A 13,637-nucleotide genomic window follows, 5' to 3' on the forward strand; every position below is an offset into this window, starting at 1 on the left:
TCAAGATCTCCCTGACATGTTATCCCACAACATCTTACTTAAATACCACAAGGACATAATGAGTACATTAAAGTCTTCTTTATTGCAAGAAACACACATTAAAACGCTCAACAGGGCATATATAGCTCAAGGTCAGAGGAGACATTATGTCGATGAGGAAACAGGTCACTGTCCGAAATGCAGTTGCAGCTCTGCAACCATCCTTCATAATCTGTGGACCTGTGGGCACATCAAAAAATTTTGGAACAAATTTTATACCCTCTTTGCATCCCATACCGTTATTATTCGCTAACTTTGACAACTGGCATCTAACTGGTCCCCAGCTACGTCATATAACTTTTCTCACCATCTTGCTCACAGCAGCGAAGAAATTGATACTCAAAAACTGGCTTTCTCCAAAGCCCCCATCCTTAACAAACTTACTATCGATGCTGACCAAGATGATGCAATTCGATAAATACGACTCCTCCCTACCCTCCGGTATTATGTCTGGATATATCAGAAGATGGAAACACTTTGAGGATATCTCAGCCCTACGCTTGACATAATGGGGGAAATTTACCAATATGAAAAACCTAGTTTTTCGTATTGGTATTTCCCATACGACTGCATACGACTGTTTCAGTCGTATGCAAAGTCGTGTTCCGGAGGGGAATGTACAAAGCAGTCAGATACGACTGCTTTGTAACCCTCCGATGGTGTAGTGATTCGTATTAGCTGGCCATATATACGGCCGCTAATACGAATTCGTACAGGCAGTCTGCACGGATCAGTCAGATCCGTGCAGGCTGCAGAGTGTAAACAAAAAATAGAAAAATTAAATAAATAAATAAAAAAAACAGCGTGGGGTCCCCCCCACAGCTGTAACCAGCACCAGGCTGAAGGAGCCGGGGCCGGTAATTAAAAATCAGGGAACTTGACAAATAGGGGTTCCCCGATTTGTAACAACCAGCCCCAGGCTCCAGGTCCGGGGCTGGTTCCCAAAATACGGGGGAAAAAATGACTAGGGGTCCCCCGTATTTTAAGAACCAGCCCCAGGCCAAACCAGCCAGCAGGGTAATGTCACAGCCGGGGGACACTTATTATATAAGGTCCCGCGGCCAAAACATTAACCCTACCGACCAGTCAGCCTGGCCAGGGGCCCTGGGGGAGTGGGGACCCCCCCAATGAAGGGGTCCCCCCCCTCCAGGACTTACCTGACCAGGCTGAAGCCTGGTGCTGTCCCCGGTGACCCTGGGCTGTGGTCACCGGGCTGATTAAAGTGTAAAAAAAAGAATAAACTATTGTTTAATACTGGTGAACTATGAGTCCCAGCAAGCCTCCCCCGCAAGCTGGGACTTGGAGAACCACAAGTCCCTGCCTGCGGGGCATTAAAGGGCCCGCTGGGTCTTGTAGTTCCACAGTAAAAAAGGGGATTTTGTAAGAACTTACCGTACGAACCCCTTTCTCTGAGTCCAGTCCGGTGACACAGCTTCACCTTGGGATGTAGTAGGGTCCGCAGGAGCCAGGCACCTATAGCTGAAGCTTTTCCCTTGACTGCAGGCTCCTCCCCTTCTGCATTCCCAGCATGCTCCAGTTCAAACTTAAAAAGCACACTAGGATACACAACCCAGTACAATGCTCAACATCTTAAATGCACAATCATCTTACCATAACATGACACACATGCACGGCATGACTTACTGAGCGTAGGGGAGGGATCGCTGTGTCACCGGACTGGACTCCGAGAAAGGGGTTCAAACGGTAAGTTCTTACAAAAATACCCTTTTCTCTTTCGTCCAGTCCGGTGACACAGCTTCACCTTGGGACGTTCACGAGCCGGTATTATGGGAGGGCACGCTCAGACCGCCAGTTCTCAACACTGTCCGTCCAAATGAGGCGTCCTCCAACGCGAACTCATGAAACCTGTAAAATTTGGTAAAGGTACTGTATGAACAGAGGACCAAGTGGCAGCCTTGCACAACTGCTCCGCTGTAGCCCCATGACGCACTGCCCAAGAGGAAGCAACTAACCTGGTGGTATGTGCATTAATCCTAGAAGGAACAGGTCTACCAACCTTGGTGTAAGCAAAGGCAAATACTGACCTAAGCCACCTGGCAATAGTCTGCTTAGAAGCAGGCCAACCTCACTTATGCACATCAAACAAGACCAACAACAGATCTGTCTTGCGAACATCCTTTACCCTGTCCACGTAGATTCGCAAGGCGCGAACTACGTCTAACTTTCTCAATTTGTCCCTATTTTTGGCCCCCTCTGGGGGGAAAAATACCGGAAGGACAATCTTCTGGTTTAAATATAAGGAGGAGACCACCTTTGGCAAAAACTTAGGTACTGTTCTAAGCACAGCCCTATCCTCATGAAAAATGGAGTGGAGATTTACAGGACAACGCCCCCCAACTCCGACACACGCCTAGCCGAGGCAATGGCCAACAAAAAAGTAAGTTTCCAAGTCACATACTTAAGGTCAGCCGACCTTAGGGGTTCAAACGGAGAACCCTGTAATACAGATAAAACTAAGGATAAATCCCACGGCGCCACTGGCTGCCTGTAAGGAGGTTTTAACCTTGTCACACCCTGTAAAAAGGTCTGGACTTCTGGTAGAAAAGCAATTATTTTCTGGAAAAATATGGATAAGGCAGAAAGTTGTACTTTCAAAGACTGCAGACTGAGTCCCGAAGAGAATCCATCCTGTAGAAACTCCAGCAATCTAGCCACTCTGAACCTGGAGGTGTGTACCTTCTGACGCTCACACCACCTGATATATATATATTCCACACTCTGTGATAATTTGCAGCTGAGACTGGCTTACGAGCCCGTAGCATAGTCTGAATCACTGCATCTGAAAGACCTTTCTTCCTTAATAAGGAGGTTTCAAAAGCCAAGCCGTCAAACTGAGCCCAGCAAGGTCCTGGTGAAGAAACGGACCTTGTCTTAACAGATCTTGACATAGAGGAAGAGGCCAAGACTCCACTGACAACCTCAGAATGTCTGAGAACCATGACCTCTTGGGCCAGTTTGGTGCAATCAGAATTGCACTCACCTGCTGTGACCTCACTCTCCGTTACACCCCTGGTATCATAGGAAACGGAGGGAAGACATAAACCAGGTGAAATGGCCACTGAACCATCATGGCATCTACCGCCCAGGCGACTGGGTCCCTGATCCTGGAACAAAACTTCGGAACCTGACAATTGTTCCTGGACGCCATTAAATCCACCTCTGGGAGCCCCCAGCGATGTACAAGTTCTTGGAATACCTCCGGATGCAGAGACCATTCCCCTTCCCGCAGGACCTCCCTGCTGAGAAAGTCCGCTTCCACATTCCGGATCCCCGGAATGAAGACAGCAGATAGAACCGGAATGTTGGCTTCCGCCCAAGCAAAGATCCTTGAGACTTCCCGCATAGCCATCCTGCTGCGAGTCCCGCCCTGATGGTTCAAGTAAGCCACCGTCGTGGCGTTGTCTGATTGAATTCTTATTGGCAGGCCCTTCAAGCAATCCTTGGCCTGCAACAGAGTCTTTCAGACAGCCTGCAATTCCAGAATATTTATAGGGAGTCTGGACTCCTGCTGTGACCAGAGGCCCTGCAGCCGAAGATGAAGAGCGACTGCTCCCCAACCCCTGAGACTGGCATCGGTAGTCACTACCACCCAGTCCCATGACCGAAGAGACCGCCCGAGCTGCAGAATCTCTATGTCCATCCACCAGATTAAGGATTCCCTTGTCTCCTGGGAAAGAACCAAACTTTCTTGCTTCATAGTTTTTGCATTCCCCGACCAACAGGATAGAATGTTTCACTGAAAGGTTCTGGAATGAAACCTGGCATATTGCAGCGTTTCGAAGGTCGCTACCATCTTGCCCAGTAGTCTCACTCCCTGACAGACAGTGGGCCTCTGAGCTCTTAGTAAGAGAAGGACTAACTGGCGGATGTCCTTTGCTTTGGACTCCGGCAAGAAAACCCTGTGTAAATGGGTGTCCAGAATTACACCCAGAAACAACAGTCTCTGAGACGGAATCAGATGGGATTTGGGTATATTTAGCACCCAACCCATTTCCTGCAAGAATTTTGTTGCCACAGACAGATGTTCCAATAACTTGTCCTCTGACTCTGCTTTGAACAGCAGGTCGTCCAGGTAAGGGATAATCACAATCCCCTTGAGTCTTAGTGACGCAGCCATGACCGCCATCACCTTCGTGAATACCCTTGGTGCTATCGCCAGACCAAAGGGTAAGGCCTGGAACTGTAAATGGGTGTCCCCTATTGCAAATCGCAGAAGGGACTGATGCTCCCTGGCAATTGGAATGTGGAGATACGCATCCTGGATGTCCACTGATGCTAAAAATTCCCCTGGCTCTATGCTGCCAAGCACTGAGCGCAGTGACTCCATCCTGAAATGATCCACCCATAAGTGTTGGTTCAAGGATTTAAGATTTAGAATGGGTCTGACTGACCCGTCTGGCTTAGGTACTAAGAACAGGATTGAATAAAACCCTTTCTTGCGTTCCTGCTGAGGAACTGGGACCACAACTCCCTTTTCCCTGAGAGCCAATGCTGCCTCCAACAGGAGTTTGCGTGCTCTGGCCTCCCTTGGCAAAGGGGTAGGTAAGAATCTCTTTGGAGGATTCCCCCTGAAATTTATCCGGTAGCCCTCTGTGACAATGGACAGAACCCACGGGTCGGATGTTGGATGTTGGAAAGTCCCACAAGTCCCCATACTGCAGGAGGCGACCCCCCACTCTGATGCCAGAACGGGGAGCCTGAACCCCGTCATGCGGAGGACTTATCCTCTCCCTTGGCCCCCTGTTTCTTGCTGAAGGGACCAAATCTGGACTTGGTAGTTTTACCTCTACCTGACGGGAATTTACCTCTTCCTGCTTGCCCCTTTGCAGAGGCTCCGCCCCGAAAGGAGGAGCGAAAAGCAGGCTTAAACACCCCAAACTTAGGGCTTAGCGGCGGTAGGGAGAAAAGTACTCTTTCTACCCGTGGCCTGTTTAATAATGGCTTCTAATTCAGAACCAAAAAGAAGTTCCCCTTTAAACTCAAGGGTTTCCAGGGCCTTCTTGGAATCACTGTCAGCCTCCCAAGCTTTTAGCCAAAGAGCACGCCTGGCTGACACAGAAGTGGCGGAAACCTTGGACGCCATTTTAGCGCCCTCCTCCCCAGCCTCAGAGATGTACTCAGCAGCACACCTGAGTTTTTTCTGCAAGAATAAAGACGTCAGAGTCAGGCCGCAGCTGATCTCCCAGGGCCTCAGCCCACTCAATCATAGCTTTTGCTATCCAAGCAGAGGCAATAATGGGGCGGAGCGTGAATCCCACTCCCTCAAATACTGCTTTCAGGCAACCTTCCACTTTTTTATCCACCGGGTCCTTAAAAATGCAGCCGAACCCTGTACTGGCAACGCTGTTGCCTTGGACAACCTCGCCACCGGGGCATCCACTAATGGGACTTTCTCCCACAATTTAACATGCTCTTCTGGCATGGGATACATGTTTGCATATCTCTTGGACATAGACACCTTTTTGTCAGGTGCTTTCCAAGCCTCTCCTAACAAAGAGACCATACCGGGGTCTGAGGGGAAAGTAACAGCTTCTTTGCGCATCCTTTTAAAAATGCACTGAGCCTGCACTCTATCCTCTTCTGACAAGTCTAAAGCCTGTCTAACAGCCTGTATAAGATCCTCAATGCCAGGAACCGAGACGTCAGCCTCTTCCCTTTATTCAGCAGAATCATCTGCACACACAGCATCTTCATCATCTGAATCAGCCAGCAAAGATGGTGCAGCAATCGGCTGCCTAGAGGAAGGACTATTAGGAGTTCTAGCAAACTTTTCCATGAGTGCATTCATTTTTTGCTCCCCCTGAGCGGTGTCCTGAACAACCCGCAACAACATTGGGTCCCCTTGCGCAGGGGCAATGGACCCCACTGAACACTGGGAGGAAGAACTGGGACCAGGAGACCTCAAACTGTTCCTCTGCCTATTTAATGCCTCTACCAGGGCATTCATAGACCTTCCCAAAGACACAGCCCACGCTGGCTCGCGCTCAGCCTCTTGAGCAAGTGACCCCCCAGGCACAGACTTACAAGCAGGGCAGGCCACCCCTTGGTCCATCTGTTCACATGAGTAATTAACCCCGCAAATAGTGCAGTTTAAAGACATGTCCAGCGCTCCCCCCCCACAGCAACAGCATCATCATCACACGTGTCAGCCATGACTAACACACAGTGCAAAATGTCGAGCAAAAGTACCCAGCAGTGTAAACAGTGGCACTTATCTGTCTGTTGGCTGTGTTCTGTGACTTTCCAAGTCTCAGCAGGGGCAGCGCTTCCAGGAGACGTCAGACTGTGTGCAGCAGCGTTTCAAAGCCAGTTTTCAGCTCACACTGTGTGGAGAAAGTGGCGCCCGCACACAGAGAGGAAGGGACCAAGTCCCTGCTTCAGCAGGGTATGAAACCTTGTTTGGCGCCTTTACCCCCTTCAGCCGCTCCCCCAGTGCAGTCTCCTCACCTCCTAGTGCCCCCCCTTCTTCCTGGGATCACTTGGAGTCGTCCAGCAGCGCTGGACACCTGTAACAGTCTTCACTTACCCGGAGGGATTTCAACCCTTTCAAGATGGCGGGCGCCATCGCAGGAGGTCCTTCCCCCACGATCCCCTTCTGTAAGGAGCCGGTTCCAGATCGCTCCCAGGGCCCAGGCAACCCCCAGCAAAGCTAGGGTTAAGCGCTGTGCAGTGAGTGCAGACAGACACCCCTGCACACAGAGCGCTGATAGGACACGCTTTTATCAGCCTCTGCTGCGCTCTCAGTGTGCTGTGCTTCTATCAGAAGCCACACACTGGAAAAAACCTGCACTAACACTAAGTTAATAAAACAATAAAAACCTCACTAACTAGTGAAAAATCAAGAAAAAAAAGCCGGCTGCAGCAGCAGCCTGTCAGCCAAGCACCCACTCCTGTGGGCACCTAAAACGAACTGGAGCATGCTGGGAATGCAGAAGGGGAGAAGCCTGCAGTCAAGGGAAAAGCTTCAGCTATAGGTGCCTGGCTCCTGCGGACCCTACTACATCCCAAGGTGAATCTGTGTCACCGGACTGGACGAAAGATAAAAAATTGTTAAATAAAACACACTGACACACACTTAAAATAAAACTTTAATACATCCAAAGCCCTTACATACTAATACTTACCTATCTTCATCCCGTAGGTAGCCCTGGTCCTGATGTCCTGGTCCTGTGTCGTCTTCTGGCTCCATGTCGACGTCGCTGTCCATGTTGTCGGCCAATCAGGAGCCGCTAGGCCGCAAGGCGGCCAATAGCGGCATTCGGGAGGCGGAGCCGCAATATGTACACAAACACCGTGCGGCTCAGCTGTTCGCTTGGTTCGCGTTCTCGGTTTGTTTTTTTGCAAAGACCCCTTACCTGGACTACGTCGCCCTGGGACAGGTGAGTATAGTTTCCTTCCACAGCTTCCTCCATGGATTTCGTCGGACCCGGACACCGACAGCGACGACGACATGGACAGCGACATGGAGCCAGAAGACGACACAGGACCAGGACATCAGGACCAGGGCTACCTACGGGATGAAGATAGGTAAGTATTAGTATGTAAGGGCTTTGGATGTATTAAAGTATTATTTTAAGTGTGTGTCAGTGTGTTTTATTTAACTATTTTTTTTACTGTGGAACTACAAGACCCAGCGGGCCCTTTAATACCCCGCAGGCTGGGACTTGTGGTTCTCCAAGTCCCAGCTTGCGGGGGAGGCTTGCTGGGACTCATAGTTCACCAGTATTAAACAATAGTTTATTCTTTTTTTTTACACTTTAATCAGCCCGGTGACCACAGCCCAGGGCCACCGGGGACAGCACCAGGCTTCAGCCTGGTCAGGTAAGTCCTGGAGGGGGGGGACCCCTTCATTGGGGGGGTCCCTACTCCCCCAGGGCCCCTGGCCAGGCTGACTGGTCGGTAGGGTTAATGTTTTGGCCGCGGGACCTTATATCATAAGTGTCCCCTGGCTGTGACATTACCCTGCTGGCTGGTTTGGCCTAGGGCTGGTTCTTAAAATATGGGGGACCCCTAGTCATTTTGTCCCCCGTATTTTGGGAACCAGCCCCGGACCTGGAGCCTGGGGCTGGTTGTTAAAAATCGGGGAACCCCTATTTTTCGGGTTCCCTGATTTTTAATTACCGGCCCCTTCAGCCTGGTGCTGGTTACAGCTGTGGGGGGGACCCCACGCTGTTTTTTATTTTTTTTATTTTAATTTTTCTATTTTTTTTTTACACTGAAGCCTGCACGGATCTGACTGATCCGTGCAGCCTAAAGCCAAATACGACAAGGAAAGCAAGGTGTATTTTCCTGTCGTATTTTGGTGGCTGTTTTACACCAAGTAGCAGCCGTATTATCAATACGGCTGCTCAGTAAATCAGGAACCACCATTCTTTTGAATGGTGATTTCTGTCGTATCCTATCGATGGTGTAGACCAGGGGTGTCAAACTCAAATTAATCGGAGGCCGCATCAGCAGTTTGGTCACCCTCAAAGGGCCGCTGTATAATAATAATGCAATGACACCACAGGCTGCTCCCGCTGTATAATAATAATGCAATGACACCACAGGCTGCTCCCGCTGTATAATAATAATGCAATGACAGCACAGGCTGCTCCCGCTGTATAATATAACAATAGTAATGCCATGACACAAATTATTATACAGGGGGAGCAGCCTGTGGTTTCATTGCATTATTATTATACAGAGGGAGCAGCCTGTGGTGTCATGGCATTACTTTTATATTATACAGGGGGAGCAGCCTGTGGTGTCATGGCATTATTATTATACAGGGGGAGCAGCCTGTGGTGTCATGGCATAATGCCTTGACACCACAGGCTGCTCCCCCTGTACAATAATAATGACACCACAGGCTGCTCCCCCTGTATAATATAAAAGTAATGCCATGACACCACCACCAGATATATTGTTTTTTTATGTAACTTACTGTATTTTATCCCTCAGGCTCCTTTACTGCTGCTGCGGCTCCAGTAATTTCAATTCCACTCTCTGCGCCGCGGCCTGTCCTGCTGCGGCCCCCCGATTCGGCCTGCCTTCCTTCCTCTCTGCAGACACGTGGGTGGGAGGCGTCATCGTCATGACGTCCCCACCCAGCGTCTGCCACTGCCTCGATAAGAGGGAACAGGCTGCCGGGCCCTCCTCCACGTAGCCGTGGAGGCCGGCGGCCATGTTCCTGTGGCCGCAGACATCTTAAAAGACCACAGGAACATGGCCGCCGGCAGTGCAAAAAAACCTCTCAAAAAAAGATCTAAAAAAAGAGAATAAAAGGTGAAGGCTGGCGGCGGCTGTGCGGGCCACATGACGAGGTCTGTCGGGCCGGATTTGGCCCGCGGGCCTTGTGTTTGACACCTGTGGTGTAGACATTCGTATTTGTAAATACAAATACAAATGTCCAATCATTAGGAATACGAATTGTTGTATTTTCGGGATTGTAAATCCCAAAAATACAAATGTGTAAAAAATAGGTGTATTTCTGCCTACGAATACACCTATTTTTTTACGAATCCATTTTGGTAAATTTCCCCCAATATGGTGTACAACTACTGTTATCTATTTAAGCATTAATATACAAATGGGTTTATAGTGCCAAATCCTTCTAAATGTATCTGATGATGTTTTATCCCAACATGTGGCGTGCGTCCCCAAGTTACCCCTTCCCTCCCCCCCCCACTCTCCTACTGTAGTCCATCTTTATCTCTAGTGTTACCCCTCTTTTAGTTCTCAGATCAGATGCATTTGAATGTTTATGCAATGTTGATCTCATATATGGAGCTGGACAGTTCTAGTTACAACATCAACTAGGAACTATCTGGAAGGGCCACTTCTTGGCCCGATAGGCCTCGTCTACTGATAGTCACTCCCTACTACTTATTCCTATATGTCCAAATTACATCTGTTGTGACTATTGTTCCTTGTTCAACTAACAGAGTGATATACCGTTTGATTCATATTTATTTTTGACTCTGGAAATATCTGCCTGAACAGTATTACTGCTCTATGTATGACTCTTATTTGTGTAAAATTTGAATAATTGAATAAAATTTCTTTGAAAAAAAAAAAATATATATATATATTATCTCGGCGCTGCTTTTTCTATTTATTTCTCATCTTGGGACTCTGCTGCACTACTTTGCAGCCTCCTGATCTCCCTCCTGGAGCTCCGCTGCTAGGGTTGTTCACACTGCTTGCTGCCACCGCAGGGGTCCCTGGCAGTTCACAGAGGCTCCTTGAACATTCCCCAGAACTTTGCAGCAGCAGCAGCCCCCAGTCTCATGCCGGTGGCCATCTTTAATAACTAATCCAGAGGAGGGGGTCCTCCATACAGGTACTGTGCGAGTCACTGCCTGTCAGTTGGAGTGACTTTATAAGGGGTACGGAAGTGGTGTAATCTCCCCCTCCACTGAGTATAGTATTTGTGGTGTTGGCTACGCATATACTATATTATTCTGCCCTTACACTTCTGTAGTTTATTACAGTGGATAGATGCAGTGGTGTAATGATAAAACGAGCCCCCCCCCCCAACCCATACAGACTTTCTCTGCAATAGACGCTCCACACAAAAGTTTGGTCACTTTTAGCAGCCACAATTAAAACATAACTCATTGGAGAAGGAAAATATAGTCTTAAGATGCGATGCTGATAAGGCATTTGGCAGGGTGTCCTGGGCCCATCTAACCAGAATTCTACAATTCCAAGAATTTGGCCCTGAGTTTTTACTTGTCTTTCACTTGCTTTTTCAGCATCCGGTATCGTTTTTGACAATTAGGGGGAAATTTGTAAAAAATAGGTGTATTTGTATCCAGAAATACACTTATTTTTGACATTTACTATCCCGAAAATACGGCAATTCGCATTCGTATAGATAGCACATCAATACGAATTGCCATATTTTCGGGATAGTAAATGTCAAAAATAAGAGTATTTCTGAATACAAATACACCTATTTTTTACAAATTTCCTTTAGTAAATTTCCCCCTTAATGCCCAGAACACTAGATACATTCCTCTTTTTAGGGGCACTAGACAGGGCTGTCCTCTATCTCCATTATTATTTCACCTTGCATTAGACACTTTTTAAAAGAAAAATTGTGTTGTGGAACTTGTTTTTGGCATTCGCCAATGACATACTGTTATATTTTAATAACCCCCGTATGGCACTTCCACATCTGCTTTTCATCTTAAATTAATTTGAATTGATATCTGGTTTTACAATCAATTCTTTAAAAACTGAAGGTTTGTTTTTTTCCCCAAAAGGCTAAAAAGGGCTGGGGTACCTCTCACCCTTTCAAATGGTCCCCGGGCAACCAGTTTACTTCTTTAGGCATAAAAATTCCAAATCACCCTTCCAAATTATCATCCTCTACTAAACAGAACGTATGCTGATTTCACTAAATGGGCCCATCTCTGACATATTCGGGTCGCTACAACTTATACAAAATGGTATGTTTCATATGATTTCTTTACGTGTTGAAATACTTCCTGTCATCCCACCCAAAATCGCATTTGCACAACTAAATAAAGCTTTATCAAAATTTATTTGTGTCATAGAGTCTCGCTTTTTAAATTGCAGCTACCACGTTCACTAGGAGGATTATATGTCCATTGCATTAGCAGCTAATTATAGAATATCTCTGGATTGGATTAGAGGCAACAACATATACACCAATTACTCCATGGAACAAGCTTTTATACACAATTGGAATCTTGTTTCTCTCCTACACACAACATGACAATCCTTACCTGATATAGTTAAGGATAATATTTTACGGGTGCCGGACGGGGTCCCGACAGTTGGGATCCCGACAGTCAATTACCCGACTGTTAAATACCGACGGCCACTGGCTATTCTCCCTCGTGGGGGTCCACGACCCCATAGAGGTAGAATAGAATAGGTGGCAAGCGTAGCGAGCCACCGTGCCCGCAGTGTGGCGAGCCCACAAGGGGGGCTTTGTTGCGCTCGCCATGCTGTCTGAGTCCGGCCAGTCGGGATCCCGACATCGGGCTAATGACTGTCGGGATCCCGACTGTGGGAACCTTATACCACACCCATATTTTACTGTCTACTACCTGCATGGTGTGAGGCCAAAACGTAATAAATGTAAAATATCACAACATACCTCCATATTGTTATCTTTCTGGGGAAACCCTAATTTAACATCTCACAAAAATGTCATACTTGGTTCAAAGGGGTCTACGATATGCCTATCAATTATTATGTGCTGAAACTTTGGTTCTTTTAACACATACATAAATACAGGAGAAATTCCAAACATTACAGAATCCCATATTTCCTTTACTGCAGGCCAGCAGTTATGTACAAAAGGTCTTAAATTCACTTAAAACTAGACTGGATGCAGAAATACGCAGAGAGACGAGAGAACATTTCCCCACTTCATTACTTCATACAGTACACATTCCAGGTCATTACTTGATTTGGAGTCTGGGAACCTGGTTTCGTTAATCTCTGATCTGATCTAACATTGAAACTTATTTTAGATGCTACTATGAAACTAGATAAACAATTAGTATCGACCTCTTATGCTGAGATGAACCAGAAAATCTTACATCGGTCTTACTATACTCCCAAACTGAAGTTTATTGTTGGAGGCCCCAACCTCAGACTGCTACAAATGCGGTTCTCCAGAAGAAGACCTAGCACATTACCTGTGGTCTTGTAAGAAAAGTGCAAACTATATGGCAAGTGTTACAAATATACTGTATATCAATAATGATCTATTTCAGAGTATGGCTGGCAACTCTACTTACTAATTTGATGAAGCCTGGATGCCCTCCCGGGAGAAGTAAATTCTGCAATTCCTGTAATAGGTCCGGTGTGTGTGGGTGGCACTCCAAGAAAAAAGAAACCAGTTTCACAAATGGAAACCAACGTTTCAGATGTGTTTAGAACATTTTTCGTCAGGGTGTGACAACACCCCGCAGTGCTATGCAAAGCCGCTCATCTGCTGGTATTACCTGCAGATGAATGGCTTTCCCGGTGATGATGCGAGAGCATTTGCTGGGGCATACATACTGGGTGGCTTTGAGCTGAAAGCCATTTAAACATGCTTATTCAGATCTGATTGCAGTACAAATGTGTTCTCAAAATGGGCAAAATCATGTGCACTGCAGGTGCGGCAAATGTAACGTGCAGAGAGAGTTAGATTTGTGTGTTATTTTGTTTCTGTACATGGTAAATACTGGCTGCAATATTTTTACACTGCAATTTAGATTTCAGTTTTAACACACCCCACCCAAATTTAACTCTCTGCGCATGTTACATCTGACCCACCTGCAGTGCACATGGTTTTGCCCATTTTGAGAACAAATTTGTACTGCGAGCAGATGTGAATAAGGGTCTACGTTAGAGAAAGAAAAGTGAACAGAAAAACATTTTGATATATGGCGTCCATATTTTAGGACTTTATCAACATTGGTCAAAGAAGCCTTATGAAAATGTTTCCAATCTGCAAAATGGTATAACATGGAAAAGCTAAATGCAGGGACTCCATTTTTGTTTTTTTTTATGGTGGGGGGTATCATATATTTCAGCCATGACCCTGTCCCATTCTCGGTCTGCTC

At 47.0% G+C, this 13,637-nt stretch overlaps 1 long non-coding RNA gene across 1 annotated transcript in view; it reads right to left on the reverse strand.

The window, feature by feature from the left end:
• Positions 1-69: 69 nt before the first annotated feature.
• LOC146057404 (uncharacterized) overlaps positions 70-13,637 on the reverse strand; it is a 35,263-nt gene continuing 21,695 nt past the window's right edge. The window contains exons 2-3 of the long non-coding RNA XR_014469715.1: positions 12,825-12,905; positions 70-219 (exon numbers count right to left, since the gene is read on the reverse strand). This is a non-coding gene — a long non-coding RNA (uncharacterized LOC146057404). The remainder of the gene's footprint in view (positions 220-12,824; positions 12,906-13,637) is intronic.

Source organism: Crinia signifera, chromosome 2 (assembly GCF_055691185.1).
Source record: "Crinia signifera chromosome 2, ASM5569118v1, whole genome shotgun sequence".
Lineage (NCBI taxonomy): Eukaryota > Metazoa > Chordata > Amphibia > Anura > Myobatrachidae > Crinia > Crinia signifera.